The sequence below is a fragment of the Cephus cinctus genome, unplaced genomic scaffold (assembly GCF_000341935.2).
Source record: "Cephus cinctus unplaced genomic scaffold, Ccin1 Ccin1_scaffold0240, whole genome shotgun sequence".
In the NCBI taxonomy this organism is placed as follows: Eukaryota; Metazoa; Arthropoda; class Insecta; order Hymenoptera; family Cephidae; genus Cephus; species Cephus cinctus.
In genome coordinates, this window is record NW_014332956.1 from 221,558 (window position 1) to 235,700 (window position 14,143).

At 42.9% G+C, this 14,143-nt stretch overlaps 1 protein-coding gene across 2 annotated transcripts in view; it reads right to left on the bottom strand.

Moving 5' to 3' along the window:
* LOC107265882 overlaps nt 1-14,143 on the bottom strand; it is a 160,999-nt gene that overhangs the window by 77,561 nt on the left and 69,295 nt on the right. Inside the window, exon 2 of one of the 2 annotated variants that reach the window (XM_025083015.1) lies at nt 6,882-6,943. The exons of the other annotated variant lie outside the window; for it this stretch is intronic. The gene's annotated coding sequence lies outside the window, so the exon portion shown is untranslated. The remainder of the gene's footprint in view (nt 1-6,881; nt 6,944-14,143) is intronic. 2 annotated transcript variants of the gene reach the window in all.

Genomic DNA, 14,143 nt, shown 5'->3' on the forward strand with positions numbered 1-14,143 from the left:
GTGAGAATGCCATGGCTTTCACATCTAATGGGGGGCTCGACGTAGTATTTTTGCGTTCACTGGCTTATACCGACCTGACTCCAATTTACGTGGCTTCACGGCAGGCCTTCTACTGCTGTGCTTGACCCGGTGGCTGAACTTTCGGAAATGCCAGCTGAAGTTGGGATCAGGTCGGGACGCCTAATGGGCCGAATCCCCATAACGCGACTCGCTGTCTTAATATCGTGCCATCCCGTAGGGCAATGTATCTTCTCAGAATGCGCAGCTTGCTTACTCGACCAATAACCATATATCCTTCAATAGAATCTATCGAATTTGTAATTTAGGAAATCGGGTTAGAATTTTTTATGGCAGCTGTAAAAACGAACGTTTTTTTTTTTATAGACACACGTACTTTAAAGGATTATATCGAATTTTATGAAATTTTATGAAATTAAAAAAAAACGTGATACAGTACAGTGCGATTCTAACGATTTTCCATTATCGATACGTTGCTTACTCTTGCGATATTGTTACACAAATTTTTTCGAAATATTTTCAATCCCGAAAATTTCACTGAATTAATGTAGCTTTGTTCTAGGCTCTTTAGACTCCTGGATATTCGCTATTTCATACCTGCGCATTGGCTACAGTCGACAATCCGCTTAGAGTTTTCGATTCGAATCACGTTTTTCCAGTATTCGTCGAACTTTTACAGATGAGAGGAGGACCGGGGTTTTGGTAAACGAAAACAAGCCTGCATGGAAAAACGTAAGAATCTATCGACGGGAGAAGTCTGCAACAATATCATTTTGATTTTCGAGAGCGGAATTTCATATTTTACTGGTACCATTGACTTTAATGATTCTATCCACATCCACGTCTGTATCGAGTTCTACGACAAAAGTTCTACAACAAATACACTTATTCCATTGTAATTGGCAATCATCTTTTTTCTCGTGTATCATACGTGAAACTGTATATGTTTTACAATACACTGGTCCGTACGGTAACACGTGTAAAATGGAAACGTGTCTAGATACGTGTCAGAGAATTAATTGGGCGATCGTGCCCATTGGGATAGCCCCATGACGATGTCGATGCAATTACCAAGAGACGGACGTAAAATTCTGTTGAAATTAAGCGAGTAATTTTTTGTCCAGAGACAATTGAATATAAAGATGTATATATATATATATATACACACCCATCTATTCATATCTACATATATATATATATATATATATATATATATATATATAATGTGTTGCAGTTAAACAAATAGCCAGACATCAGTCGATTCTTGCTGTCCTTTCTGGTCCCTGGACAGTAGTTAAGCCTCCCTCCGTTCGTCAGATTCTAATTATTTTTTCCCCAAAAAAATAGCGGAGAGTCAGATTACCAAAAACAAAGGAAAACTAACGAATCCTGTCACGTCATTCGATACGCCTTTAGAGGCAAATATTTGTTATTCCAGTGACGAATACCGAGAGAGGATTCGGTGCAGCATCCGGGATGACGAGGTTCGTGTTTACACGAGTATAAGGCTAGATATATTATAAATAAGGTTAAGTAATTTGGACGGCAGACGCCTTTATAAAGTAGCTATCGCTAATAATCGTTTGCCCTTAATGTCTTCCGCGAAAACTTTATCGCGAAATATTCGCCCACGTTACATATCACAAGGCGGCACTTAAAGATCTGCAACGTGGTGAATTCGTCGCAGCAGAACACTGCTGTCTCAGCGCTACTTGGCGTTCGTGGCCTCTTCACCTTTTTCTCATCCCCGTAATACCCGTCTGCCCCTCGAGCAGACGTACTCTCTCTAGGAGGGAAGAACGGCGCACCGAAGACTTGAAACAATGCGGGCATCGATCGGCGCCCCGACGTCCCGATTTTACTCCCAGAAATTTCGAGAGGAAACCAAGCAGTGACATGAGCTACCTAACGCCTCCTCGATTTTATTTTTATTCCTTCCACCCCCCAGCCCGCATTTTTACTTTTCTATCCTGGTATATTGTCAGCCAATCGATTCTTCCTTGGATCGAAGGAACCCGAAAAGGAAACAGTCGAATCGTACACTCGTTGACTTGGCAATTGCAAATGGTTTATCATGGACCATCCGATGCTTTAGGAGTCTGGAACAAGGGTGCATCTCGTGAATGTTACACGTGATACTGGAACAGAGAGAAACGAGCTTCTTCCAGGTTCTTCACTTTTCGTACATGGTTGCGGCCTCCGGCTAGACGGACTCTGGAGAGGTCGAGGGATCCCGAGGGATCTCAAGGAAGACTTCGGATAATCCCCGTTCCGCTTCGCCTAAGCGCCTCTCACTTATCGGACTTGTATCTCAACTCCTTCCGGGAGATACCGGATACCCTCGGCTATCCCATTCGACTTTAAGATGACGTCCTGGTGCCACCTGCACTTCCGTAGAGACAGTCGGATTTCTCTGGATTTCTAGATGCCTGGAAATCATTGAGATTTCCTTCTACACGAGTACGCATATACATGCAACACATCCCACGTGGGAGCGTTGAGGAAGTAATCGGCTATATTCGGAGACGGATGTCCAAAGCTAGCTCGAAGCAGAAGGGTCGATCACAGCGATGGAGAAATTAGCCAATAGTGCCTTTGGGGTAGAATTTACGGTTGGTCTAAATAATCCGGATATAGGAATATATCGAAGCGCATAGAGAAGCACCGGCAATAATTACTAAGCTCGTAATTTCAGGGCCAGGCCGTCATAAACCTTTGATGGGCTCTCTCATCTTGTCTCATCTGCTGCCGAAACGGCCTTTACCAGGAACACCCGGTCGGTCTCGTCGTGTTCGCGTCCAACTAAGATTACCCGTGTTTAGTATCGGATGAATAGACGCCGGCACTCTATCGAGGCAAAGAGATAGACGGGGACTTTACAAACACCCAGTGTATGGCGCCGGGGGAAGGCGATGACGAGGGTGTGGAGAGATAAGGACGTACGATGGTTATCACCCCATCCTCACCGAGTAAAAACACAATTGAGTCGAGCTGCGGCTAAAAACCGGCTTCTTACGAAGACCCGAGGAACCTCCCTGGTGGAGATTTAAGATGGAAAGAGAGAGAGGGAGAGACTGTCTATAGACACCGTATACATAGGACAGAGACGAAGAATATAATACAGAATGAAAAACTAAGTAGACAGAGAAGGACAGAGATATCATAAACCAGTAGGAGTTCCTGGGATTTGTATTACATTGCGGAATCTCGTTTCGAGGGAGAACGAGAAAAGAATAGCAGAGGATTAGGGTAGTGAGACGAAGGGAGGACCTGACTTCTAGAAACACTGAGAGCAAAGGATACGGAGAGAGCATAGCTGCCTATACCTTCGACGAAAGAGGGTGTCGGGCTTGTCAGAAGGAGACGGGCTGGTTTTATAATCATAATTAAAAGGAGTAACGACCGGAACTCATTGTCCTGGTAGAAGGGAAGCCAGATTGGTTAGTTAGGAGAGTCTTGATCTTTCCTGCCTCAATATAGTATTGACGGGCATAATAGCAACAGTAGAGACTATAGGTATATTGTAGCCTAAATATCCTGAAAGCACAGGCTATCCCTTTGGATATCCTGGCACCTATAGGGTCGACCGGCCCTGCCAAAGGGGAATGATAATTGCAAGGCACCATTTGACACGGTGCTGACTCATGGGAAGCCCATAAGACTTGAGTGAGCGGTGGTGCCTTTCGCGCCCCGAATCCCAATGTCCGCCTGGATCATAAGTAGCGGCAGCTATCACTCTGGCAGCTCCTAATTAATAAATCCAGCCGTTTAATTACGAGGGTGACGTGGTCACTCCTACCCTCCTGAAAGCGAACGCCCGTTGATTCCCGACGAGAAAGTTGCTAATGAGCAAAACTCATGGTCGTGGATCTTCTTCGCTTTCTAACCTCTCGCACCCTTTACTTTCCTTTGGAACTGACTTTGCTCCTGGCATCCGGGTACGAATGAAACTATTTTTCCAAGGGTGACGGAGAAGGCCATTGAAATTGCGAGGCGCGTAGATAGCGTTTCTAATTCAGGGATATGGGAACCGGAAATTGTGTCTAGCTGGGTATACAACATACAAGGAAATCCTTTCGCTCCCTTTGCTTATCAGAACTTCCGAGTCATCTTCATCCGACATGGATTTATTAAGAAAACTTTGAGCTCTCTTTGGTAAACAGGAAAGTCTGTTTTTCATTCACGATCATTCGTCTTAATTCTGGGTTCTGGTGTAGCTACGTGGGAATGACTCTTGGCTATTCTACAGGGGGGTCCTTTATTCTTCTTCGGGATCGACGAAGCACGCTATAGTCCGTTTCACAAAATTAGTGAAAACGATGGATATCGGGTTTCCGTAGGCAAATGAGCTACTGGCCGAAACTTTCTCCGTGACTTGGCTCTGGTATACTTATTGACTGAGATATAAGATCGCGAAACGCCCTTGTAATTTAGGAAAACGTAATGCGCCCCTGAACTCGTAGCAGCCTTGGGTCGAATTCAATTAAGTCCCAAGCATATCTCCAGACTATCGCACGCGAACCCCCATTGACGTCCCAACTTGGACGTCCCGTCCTGGAATTCTTCAAGGTAAAGTGCTACATGGTTATATTCTGTATATACGATTAATGTAGGTAGGTACATCTACGAAACCCGGTATACTTAAGTGCGTTCACCAATTTAGTACACAGGCTTTTCCGACGAGTCGTTACCCATCCCATTAACCGCTAGACGATACTATATCTCGAGGCTCAATTTTCCAAGGACTGAAATTACTTTCGAAAAATTCTTACTCGACCTCCTTATTTCCAGTAGCCTGTTTCTACGAAAGAAAAGTTTCTAGTCTGATAGAGAATCAAAGCTGGTTCAAAATGAACGCGGTATTTTTATAACGGATAGCTATTGCCTATTGGTAAAATTGAGTGACGTCAGGTCCAATATAGTCTACTAAAATTCGAGTCTGACTTTACCGACAAAAGAGGTAAATCGAATTAAGCTTGAGTCCAGTTCTGAGAAAAGGATCTTAACGAGAATTGTGGCTCTGCACAGTTTCTCGGATTTCATTGGTGGCCAATATTCCCAACCTGTTTCGATTAGTCTAAGAAGGCCCGAACCCGATTGGAGTTTCAATTAGTAAATAGCCCGTGCGTGCAAAGCCCGAAAGCCCCTTTTCCTTTCGGAAGGTCTTACCCTAAATTCGAGGTCTAATGTCTCCTGTCAGTGGTACCTTAGATATATGGGAATATATACAATATATATATAAAAGACAAGTTCAAGGTCATACTTTTCAGAACTAAAAATATCTTACACAGTACAAAAAAAAAATCTGGATTTAGTTTATTCCAGCCAATTGATATAGCAAGGGGTAATTTATTGGTTCCTCCAAGAAGAAGTAAAATCTCTAAATACATACTTATCGCTACTGTCCTGTGTATTATGTAACTAAACTTAATGTTGTCTACCCATTATGTCTATATAAATGTATAGTACATACACCAAGTTGTACCTGCTGCTTGGTAGCGGCTCACATTACCTCCAAGACGAGAGTTATTAGTGGAGAAGTGAGGTGACCCTCTTGGCCTAACTGCGTTACGACGAGCTCTCGAGATCATATTACTCGAATATCCTAGACGGTTCGCCTACGTAACCGAAATACGTTTCACGGTCCGTGTACCAACCTACCAACCCAGGCAGCTATCTAGCAGCTAACCATCCCACTAAGCTATACCTACCTATCCACGTACCCACCTACCACGAACCATCATTGTCAGAAGGGCCAAACCATTCCATTACCATTAAATAGGATTATCAGTATTATCACAAAAGGGAATCGATTGGAAATTGATCTTTATCGAAAATACCCAGTGAATATCATAAAAGTCAAGAGACTCGAAAACCGAAGATACACACGGACAAGACCTAATATCGATGAACCATAATGATTTTCGTAGGGAGTCAAAAAGTTCCCAATTGGTAGAAATCTTCTTACATCTATTAGAGAAACGTACCTTGGGGTCCTATCAAGGAGATCGAAATGGATAACCGATCAAAGGGGTCAATGCTGGTTCGTGTCTGGAGGGATTTGAAGATAGGAGTAACGATGATAAAAAGACGATAAGAAAAAATTCACGTGAATTTCTACTATAACGTGCAGAGTTAATGGTTCGATGTTTAATAGACCGAAGTGTAATTATTTGAGTCGATTCTCGTTCCGTTGGTCCATTGTGAAGTATACTCGATTGCTGAAAGTCGAATGAAAGGGGGATGAACAGAGATGAAGTAGAGTTTCCGTTGTACCTGCAAGGCGATTGGTCTAGAGTGTTCCTGTGCAGATAATTTAAGTTGTGATTTGGCTGGTTGGCAATGGAGAACCTGTATGGCGCGGAACAAGGGAACGAAAGGAGAGTGTATGGGAGAAACTGGCAGAGGGTAGTACCCAAGCGCGGACTATACATGGAGTATGGGGTATCTATCCCCAAGTGGATAAGAAGGGCATCGAGTAATTGGGAAACTCCACTTCGCTCCCCACTCTTGCGCTCTTACGCTGCGAGGGAATAAGGGATGGAAGTCCGGAATCGAGAGTGAGTGAATGGCCGAGGGAACGACTCTAAAACCAGAAAGCCTGCAAGCTTCGTTAGCTCTTGTAATCGGCCTGTTACCCCTTATCAATCGAATTAGCCCTGATACAAACTCTATGCTATTAGCCAGGATACTGGCTCTACCACGTAACATAGACCGACCACTTCAATTTTGATCAAATGAGGGACAAGTGCCTCTTTGAAAATTTCAAGAAGCATCGATCCTCCCAATTTCCTTTGTTCCTCCGCGAGAACTAATTCAGGATATATATTGTTGTCCACTTTAGATAGATTGCTTGAACTTACTTAGGCAGGCAACAAGGGTTGGAATCCACGTCAACTTCACCCACAGGTACTGTGATACTCACCTGTAAATAAAGAAAGACATAGACGTGAGAGACAGTGGTGCTGGCGTATAATAAAAAAAACAGTCGGACAGGGTTGGAAGGCAGTTTGAATACAAAGCAAATCCCTGGGACAGTAGCAGTGCTTGCAACGTGTTCCTTTCAGTTTCGGAATTGTTTCGTTATTCTTCCATCTCTTAATTCAACTTTTGTTCAACCCCATCGTTTCAAGACCCGTTTACCCTTGGTAAATGCAACCAGCACTCGATTAAGTATGTGCACGTTTTCAAAAGCTTCTCTCGTTTCGTACTCGGTTATATAGACATATTAAATTTGCTTTCAGTCGTGCGCTATTTCACACGTTATAAAGATTGTTCGCACATTAATCATTTATATGCAATTGTAAAGTGGTACCGAAAACTTTTTAATTAGATGTTTCTAGCTGGAACGACCGAAGTCACAGTCTCTTCGCATTCACCTGCCATGAGATCGTCTCACTATGAATCTTCCGAGCACTCTGAAGTTCGCCAAAGTTTTACTACCGTCGAAAGTGTCACCCTCAACGTATAATAGTAATTATCTAAAAGTTGATAATTAACCGTAATATATATTATACGACAAAAATCAAGATTGATGAAGTCCTTTTTTTTTATTTTTAAGGTAACACCTTTTACGAGATGGTCCATTTCCCTCTGACTTTGCCTGGGACAGCACGTGTCTTCCAATTTGTCAGTCGCCATCACGACTGGATTTCAATTTCTTAAAACGACTTCTAGGATCGTCCAATCTCAAAAATCTACCAAACACGTGCTGACTATAGAGAAAGAAAGTGAGAGAGGGAGAGAGAGAGAGAGAGAAAACAATTGAAAAGTAACGCAATCGCGGGATCAATGCAATCACGATCTTCGATGCTTATGGGACGATCTGACCCATTGACCCATATCCACCTGAAATGCAAATGGTATAGGTAGATTTTCTAAGGAACGTATCAGGGTACCTTAGTATCGTACCACTCATGTTCACGAATCCTTCGATTTTTATCTGGACCAAGTATCTTTTCCATAGGTATTATTCACGCGGATTGCTTTCCGGCATACAGCGCCGAGGAGCACAGAGCGCTTTGGTTTGTAGATTCTTGACTTCTTATTTCCATTCTCCGGCTACCTTATACGTCTTTTCTTTCTTTACCTCACTTTTCCGTCTCCCTGCGCTTCTTAGTCCTCGTCACTCTCCTTCTTTCATTTCTTTCTCTTCTTCGGGCTAAACGCGTGATATACGAGAGGACCCAGGGAAAACTTGCACGAGAAGCTACTTTTCTATGTGCATACCTTATCGTTCGGTTGCATAGGTACTTTGTTGCCGTAGAATCTTAACTGACATTTATGTAAAGCCGCGGGGATGCGGTCGCTCGCGTAATAAAGATTAAGTGGCCGAGGGCATGCAGTTGCCCAGCCGGCGTTTTTCGCGAAACGCTGTAAAATCGTAGTCTAAATTTTCAGTTAGCTACAATCGATAAATAGCTCACCATAGTAACTCCCTACCAATTAGCTGAAGTAATGGAAGCTAAATAAGCTCGGTTAGCATGCCGACCACTTTTGGACGAGCACAAATGCGAAAAGCTCTGTTAATTGTATGTCAGCACGAACCCTGTATCGGATATAGTCCCAACTCTGTAACTGTTAGGAAAATTTTCGGCAATAAAACGACGAGATCAACGAAGCATAGAAAATTGACTAAAAACGTTTTACAAGATCTAAAATAACACTAGTACAAGTCGATTCACATTCCTATAAGAATAACGACGAATTAGAAATATGTAGGACACGCGGCACGCGAATCCCATAACGGAAATGTGCGATTTCTAGAATATCTTCCTGAGAGTAAATTCAGCAATCGCTCAGCTCTATTTTTCCAAAGGCTTTGCAATTTCCCGAGGTCTCTTTGCTGCGGACAGAAGCTGAGCGAGATCGCCCGGAAATAACGCAGCCAATCGTACACGAGTCTTCCCTTTATCTTCCGTCGCGACTTCAACTGCCTTTTCTCAAGTTCCCTCCTAGGGTCGGCCTTTCCTTCCCCTTATCCTCCATATGTCACCTTCCTTCTTTACCTTTATCTTTTCTACATCCCTCCCTCATCTCTATTTTCAACCCTTTATTTCCGCCTCTCGAAGTCACATCTTTACTCCTCTCAAAGTCTGGCACCTTTGTACTCAAAAACATCTTGTTCTCCTATGTGTTTGAAAAATAGGCGAATCTTTTCAGTTGGTCCAGAGCCGTCCCTCAATGTCCCAGTTAATGAGAGCATACGTGACGGATATCATGAACTAGGCATGTAACAAAAGATTTCGATAGTGAGATCAAAAGAGGATATTTTTTAAAAGATATCTCAATAGAAAATCGTTATTAATTTTAATAATTTTTTTCATTTTTTTTTTTGGAAAATTTACCATTCAAGATCTACCAGTTCTGTTCTCAGAAGATATGGTACGGTTACACGTGTTGGTACGTATCTCTATGTATATACATTTCGTTAATTGAAGCCTGTTTGGATGGTTATCACGAAGAAACAACGTGTACTGGATGTACGCATGCGACTCGTGACAACACATTAGCCCCGTTAGACAGGCGTCAGCCTTCCCGGCTTTTCGACTCGCGACTCGCCGTGTCACTGTCATGTCAGAACAGACTTACAACGACATTATATTTAGAAGCGGGGACTTTAAAACGCCTCGGCGAGAACCCGTCAATGCCGAACGTTAGTCGCGACAGTCAAATTTCTCAAGAGTTTCCAGACTGTCGTCAACTCTTAGTCTATGCCCTTTTAACCTTCCTGCCACGCGGTCTTTATATTCCTAGCCCTCCATCGATTCTACGTTCTCGTCCATCCAAACCTAAAACCTTCTGCATAACTTTCTCGAGTCTTTTAATTTTATTTCATTTCTCCCGAACTTCCACTTGTAATCCGCCGAGATAAATTCCCTATCATATACGCAAGTATCTATAAATCCCTCCTACGCGTAATTCTCGTGTACCTGAAGACCATGATGATTTTTACGTAAATAATCTTGACGATCCACTTGACATCGAGCACCGAATCGCCGAAGCGTCCATAACGTTTCACGAGAGAATCGCTTCCCGAAAAGTACAAGGAGAACCGATCGCTCGAACGTCTATCTGGTTACAAGGAGACAGCGTGCGCTCATACGGATTCCTCGAGAGTTCCTAGGGAATTTTATTTTTTATCTTTTCTTTTTCACTTTCATACTCTTCTACGGAACTTTACATCTTCATAGGATATCCCATTCATGACCTGGTGATATTTCGCCCTTCCGACCAAAAACGACTACGAGAAAAGCTTCTCGCTCGGATCGCTTTCCGATATCCGAACGATTTCAGATTAAAGTGACGTCCCCATCCAGCCAGAGCATTTCTGCCTAACTATACGGATCCACGAAGGCACTCTTCGGCATCCGTTCTCGGAAATTCCGTCGACCGTTTTCTTACACTAGGTCTCACGAGTGACGAATAGATACAGAAGGCTCTAATGGCCAATAAGAAATTGTTCTTCCCCCCTCCCGCCCCTCCAACCCTTTTCTTTCCAACTTCAATGAAACTGAAAACGGGACATTGGTCGCAGTGGATAAGCTTGACGTTAGAGTTCGCGGTACCAGCAGACCAGGAGTCCCAGAAAGTCAGTTTTGTCGTTGCTCGGCAAGGTGAGGATGGACGAACACGAAGATTAGGGATCTCATCCAAACAGAGAACAGGACAGGATGGAGTATACTTAAACGCACCTTCTTGGAAGCCATACCTTAGAGCGAGCGAGCCGTGGGATATCTATAGAACGATTGCTACTGGAAGGGAACTCAGTCGCAGGGTTTCAAGTTCCCGTATAGCACAGGAACTTCTTTCGGCACAGTGCATCGTGTCAACCGTCCTGGAAGCTCCCGTGGTGTCGACTTCCTGTTTATACGAGAGTCTTGATCGAATTTGGTACAATAACAAGAGTAGAGCAATGCCCGAGTTACTATATAGATGGTATAGATAGTTGATACTGTGAGAACGGAGCATCGATTCTCCGTGCTATTATATATATATATATATATATATATATATATATACGTGCGCAGCTGTATCCGTTTATTGCCGATATATTTTATATTAAAGCTAATCCACTTACGATATCGTATATGCAATCGACGTTCGCCAATTTCCCGATCCGATTTTATCTAAGCCGGAAACTGCGCGGTTTGGTTAATTAATAATTAACGTAGCCGTATAAGCCCTGCTTCCTTTCACGGACCGTCGATGGTTCCTAGCGAATCACCATCTTTTTATTCTCAAAAGAGCATCTTCTAAGCTTCTTAGTCAATTATTAATTTTCTACACTTTTTTAATCCAGCAAATTCAATGCTAAAACGTACTGCTATGGCTTGTATACGATATCTAGATCATTTCTTAGCTTACCTCGCATTCTTACTGCGTTTCATAACATTAACGTTATTATCAAAGATCCTATTTGCCATTTGCGACATTACGTCAGACTCTGCCAAGCTTCACGAATCTTGTTTATCTTCGTAATAAATCCTTATACAGTTACAAACAAACGGTACCAGTTGCCCTATAGTACCAGTACCTTACACGCGTATCACGAGGTCACTGACAATCTCGTAAATTTCGTTCTCGTCGTTCTCACCCGCTTATACCAGTGCTCCCATCCCCGTCAATTTTCAATTTCATTTTGTCTCCAGACTCGCAGTAAAATCGCGAATAGCTGCCTACCTATATAGTGCCAGCTACTCGGGAATAGCTTAGGATAGTACGTACTAGTCGCGAGACAGCGAATGGTATTCGGGCAGCTTGCGGCTTGGCACTTCGGGATATGAAAAGGTGTGCTGGCATTTCGCATCCAGAGACGGGTAAGGTTTGCGGGGATGGGGAGTAGAGGGGGCTGCGCGTGGGACGCCGTTATAGGTACGTTCAGGGGGTTGGGAGACCCACTGGGGTGGCCAAGAGTGAGTCGGTTGAAGTAAGGGAGCCGCTGGCGAGGGGGAGGGCTGCATTTCCTGTGTTATAGTGGCTGTAAATTTCATATGCGCATTCCACACGAGTCGCGGCACGATGTGTGCATATACATGGGGGCATTGCCATGTGCAATCCGGAAGGCTGAATAGGGGGATGCGTGGCTATAGACGGCTCGGCCTCAATGAAAGTCTTCTTTCCAGGAGTGCTTGAATTTAAGCGCCACCCTGGACGTCGACTTTAAACTCTCCCTTATATTCTGGACGCGCTACTTTCCCAGGCTGATGGTCTTGGTTGCGTTAGGCATCGCTACGGTAGTTTTATATACAGTCTGGTATACCTATGCTTATCGTTTTGGTTACGTGCTCGGGTGTCGCTTGTGAAATTTTGGACATTGACGATTGACGGGTGGATTCTTTTTTGTCGCTTGGTATTACAGAGGCGGGGAATCCGGCAAATTGCAATTTTTAATCGCAACCACCATCCGTCGGTAACATATACGGCTGGTGGGAAAGCTGGAGGCAAAGGAATTGGGTTAATCCTATAAATGAAAAGTTTGAAATTCACGATATATTTTAACGATGCTTTTTGGATTAAAGCGTACATATACCTACAGTATATGTTTCGTAGCAATTTAGCTATGTTTTATTTGTATCATGCATTTGCATACGTAATAAGTATATGCACTATTTGGCTCACTGCGAATTCAGCTGAAATTTTATTTTGGAGTATTTCTATATTTTTTTTTTTTAATTATATCATATTTTCAGCTTAACAATTGAAGTCCTCTCGATGCGGGCCTCTGTATCTTTGTGGCAGGTTTAAAGCGCAAAACCGCAACTCGACGGGTGACGTTTAAAAAATAGCGTGGGGCACGTCTGTCAGTGAAGTTTATACCGGTGCTTCTCGAAAAGCTACGTGCGTGGAAAATTGACAGGGAAAATATAGTGACCGATAGCCTGTTTCTTCCCTCATCCTTTTTCAACCCTTTTTTTTCATACGTTTAGACTGCCGGACATTCTCTGAATTCGTGCGGGCGTCCGATCGATTTGCTTCGTTGCTGGGAAGTGTCTCGAGAGTTTGTTGAATATTTCATTGCTGATGGTTTTGCGGGATATTTGGCAAATTTGCCAAAAAGTTAAAAGTGCGTGCGTCAGATATATGGAAAAAGGGGCTGATCGCTTAATTACTCTGAATTTGTAGATGATCCGTTTGTCCTTTTTGTTTCCTTTTCGTTTACTCTTTTTATATTCCATCCCCCTCAAACCGTTCCAATTTGCCCTTTATTCGAGATAACTGCTGATGACCCTCTCGGGACGTAAACACCATTATAATTTTTAATGGCACGTCCTAACGAATTTCAATGACTCGCGACGTCGCGTCTGGTCGTCAAGGTCTATCGACTTATATCTCCCTCGGCGCACTTAATACTTGTCCAATGAAAACACTTCGTGATTTCATTTTAACTTCTGTCGCCTAAAACGACCCAATTGAATAGTGAAAAAGGATGATGAGAATTAAAAAAAAGTTTTATCTATGACCAACCGCTGGTTAATTAATTTTCAAGATGTCTCTGTCTGCACCGTTAGAAAATTTCATCAAAACAAAATATCACAGAGTATTCATAAACTTTGAACGCGTTCCATTAAAGTCCGAGGTAACAGGTATTTCGTTAAGAGGGTTAATTAAAAGTGGCGCCGTTGCTTCGTTCTCGGCAAGAAAAACGTTGTTAGCGAGCGTGTGTTCTAATTGGTCGTATTATTCGCAAGAGATAACCAGCAATAAATAGTAATTAACACGCAGTAACTTTTAAAAGTACTCGCAGCTATTCAATCGTAAAATAAAACTACTTGTATTTGTCCCGCAGAGCCATAGTGAAAATAGCCATAAAAAGCATATAATTTTCACACAGTACAATTCACCGCGTAATTATACACTTGCAGGGAGTAAGTAAGCCATCCGCGTTTAGAGCAATGAGATTATTCCCCATGCTACGGAATATGATAATTTCCCCAGTCTGAGAAGTTTAATCGCACTAGATCTCAGGTATCCATATATATATATATATATATATCCATTCGGCGGCGTAGTTAGAGGATTTCTTGGTGCGATTGGCCAATTAGCCGAAAAACAGAAAGTTCTTACAGAAGGGAGTGCATGCATTATACGTGTTGAACCATTCGGCGGCGTAGTTAGAGGATTT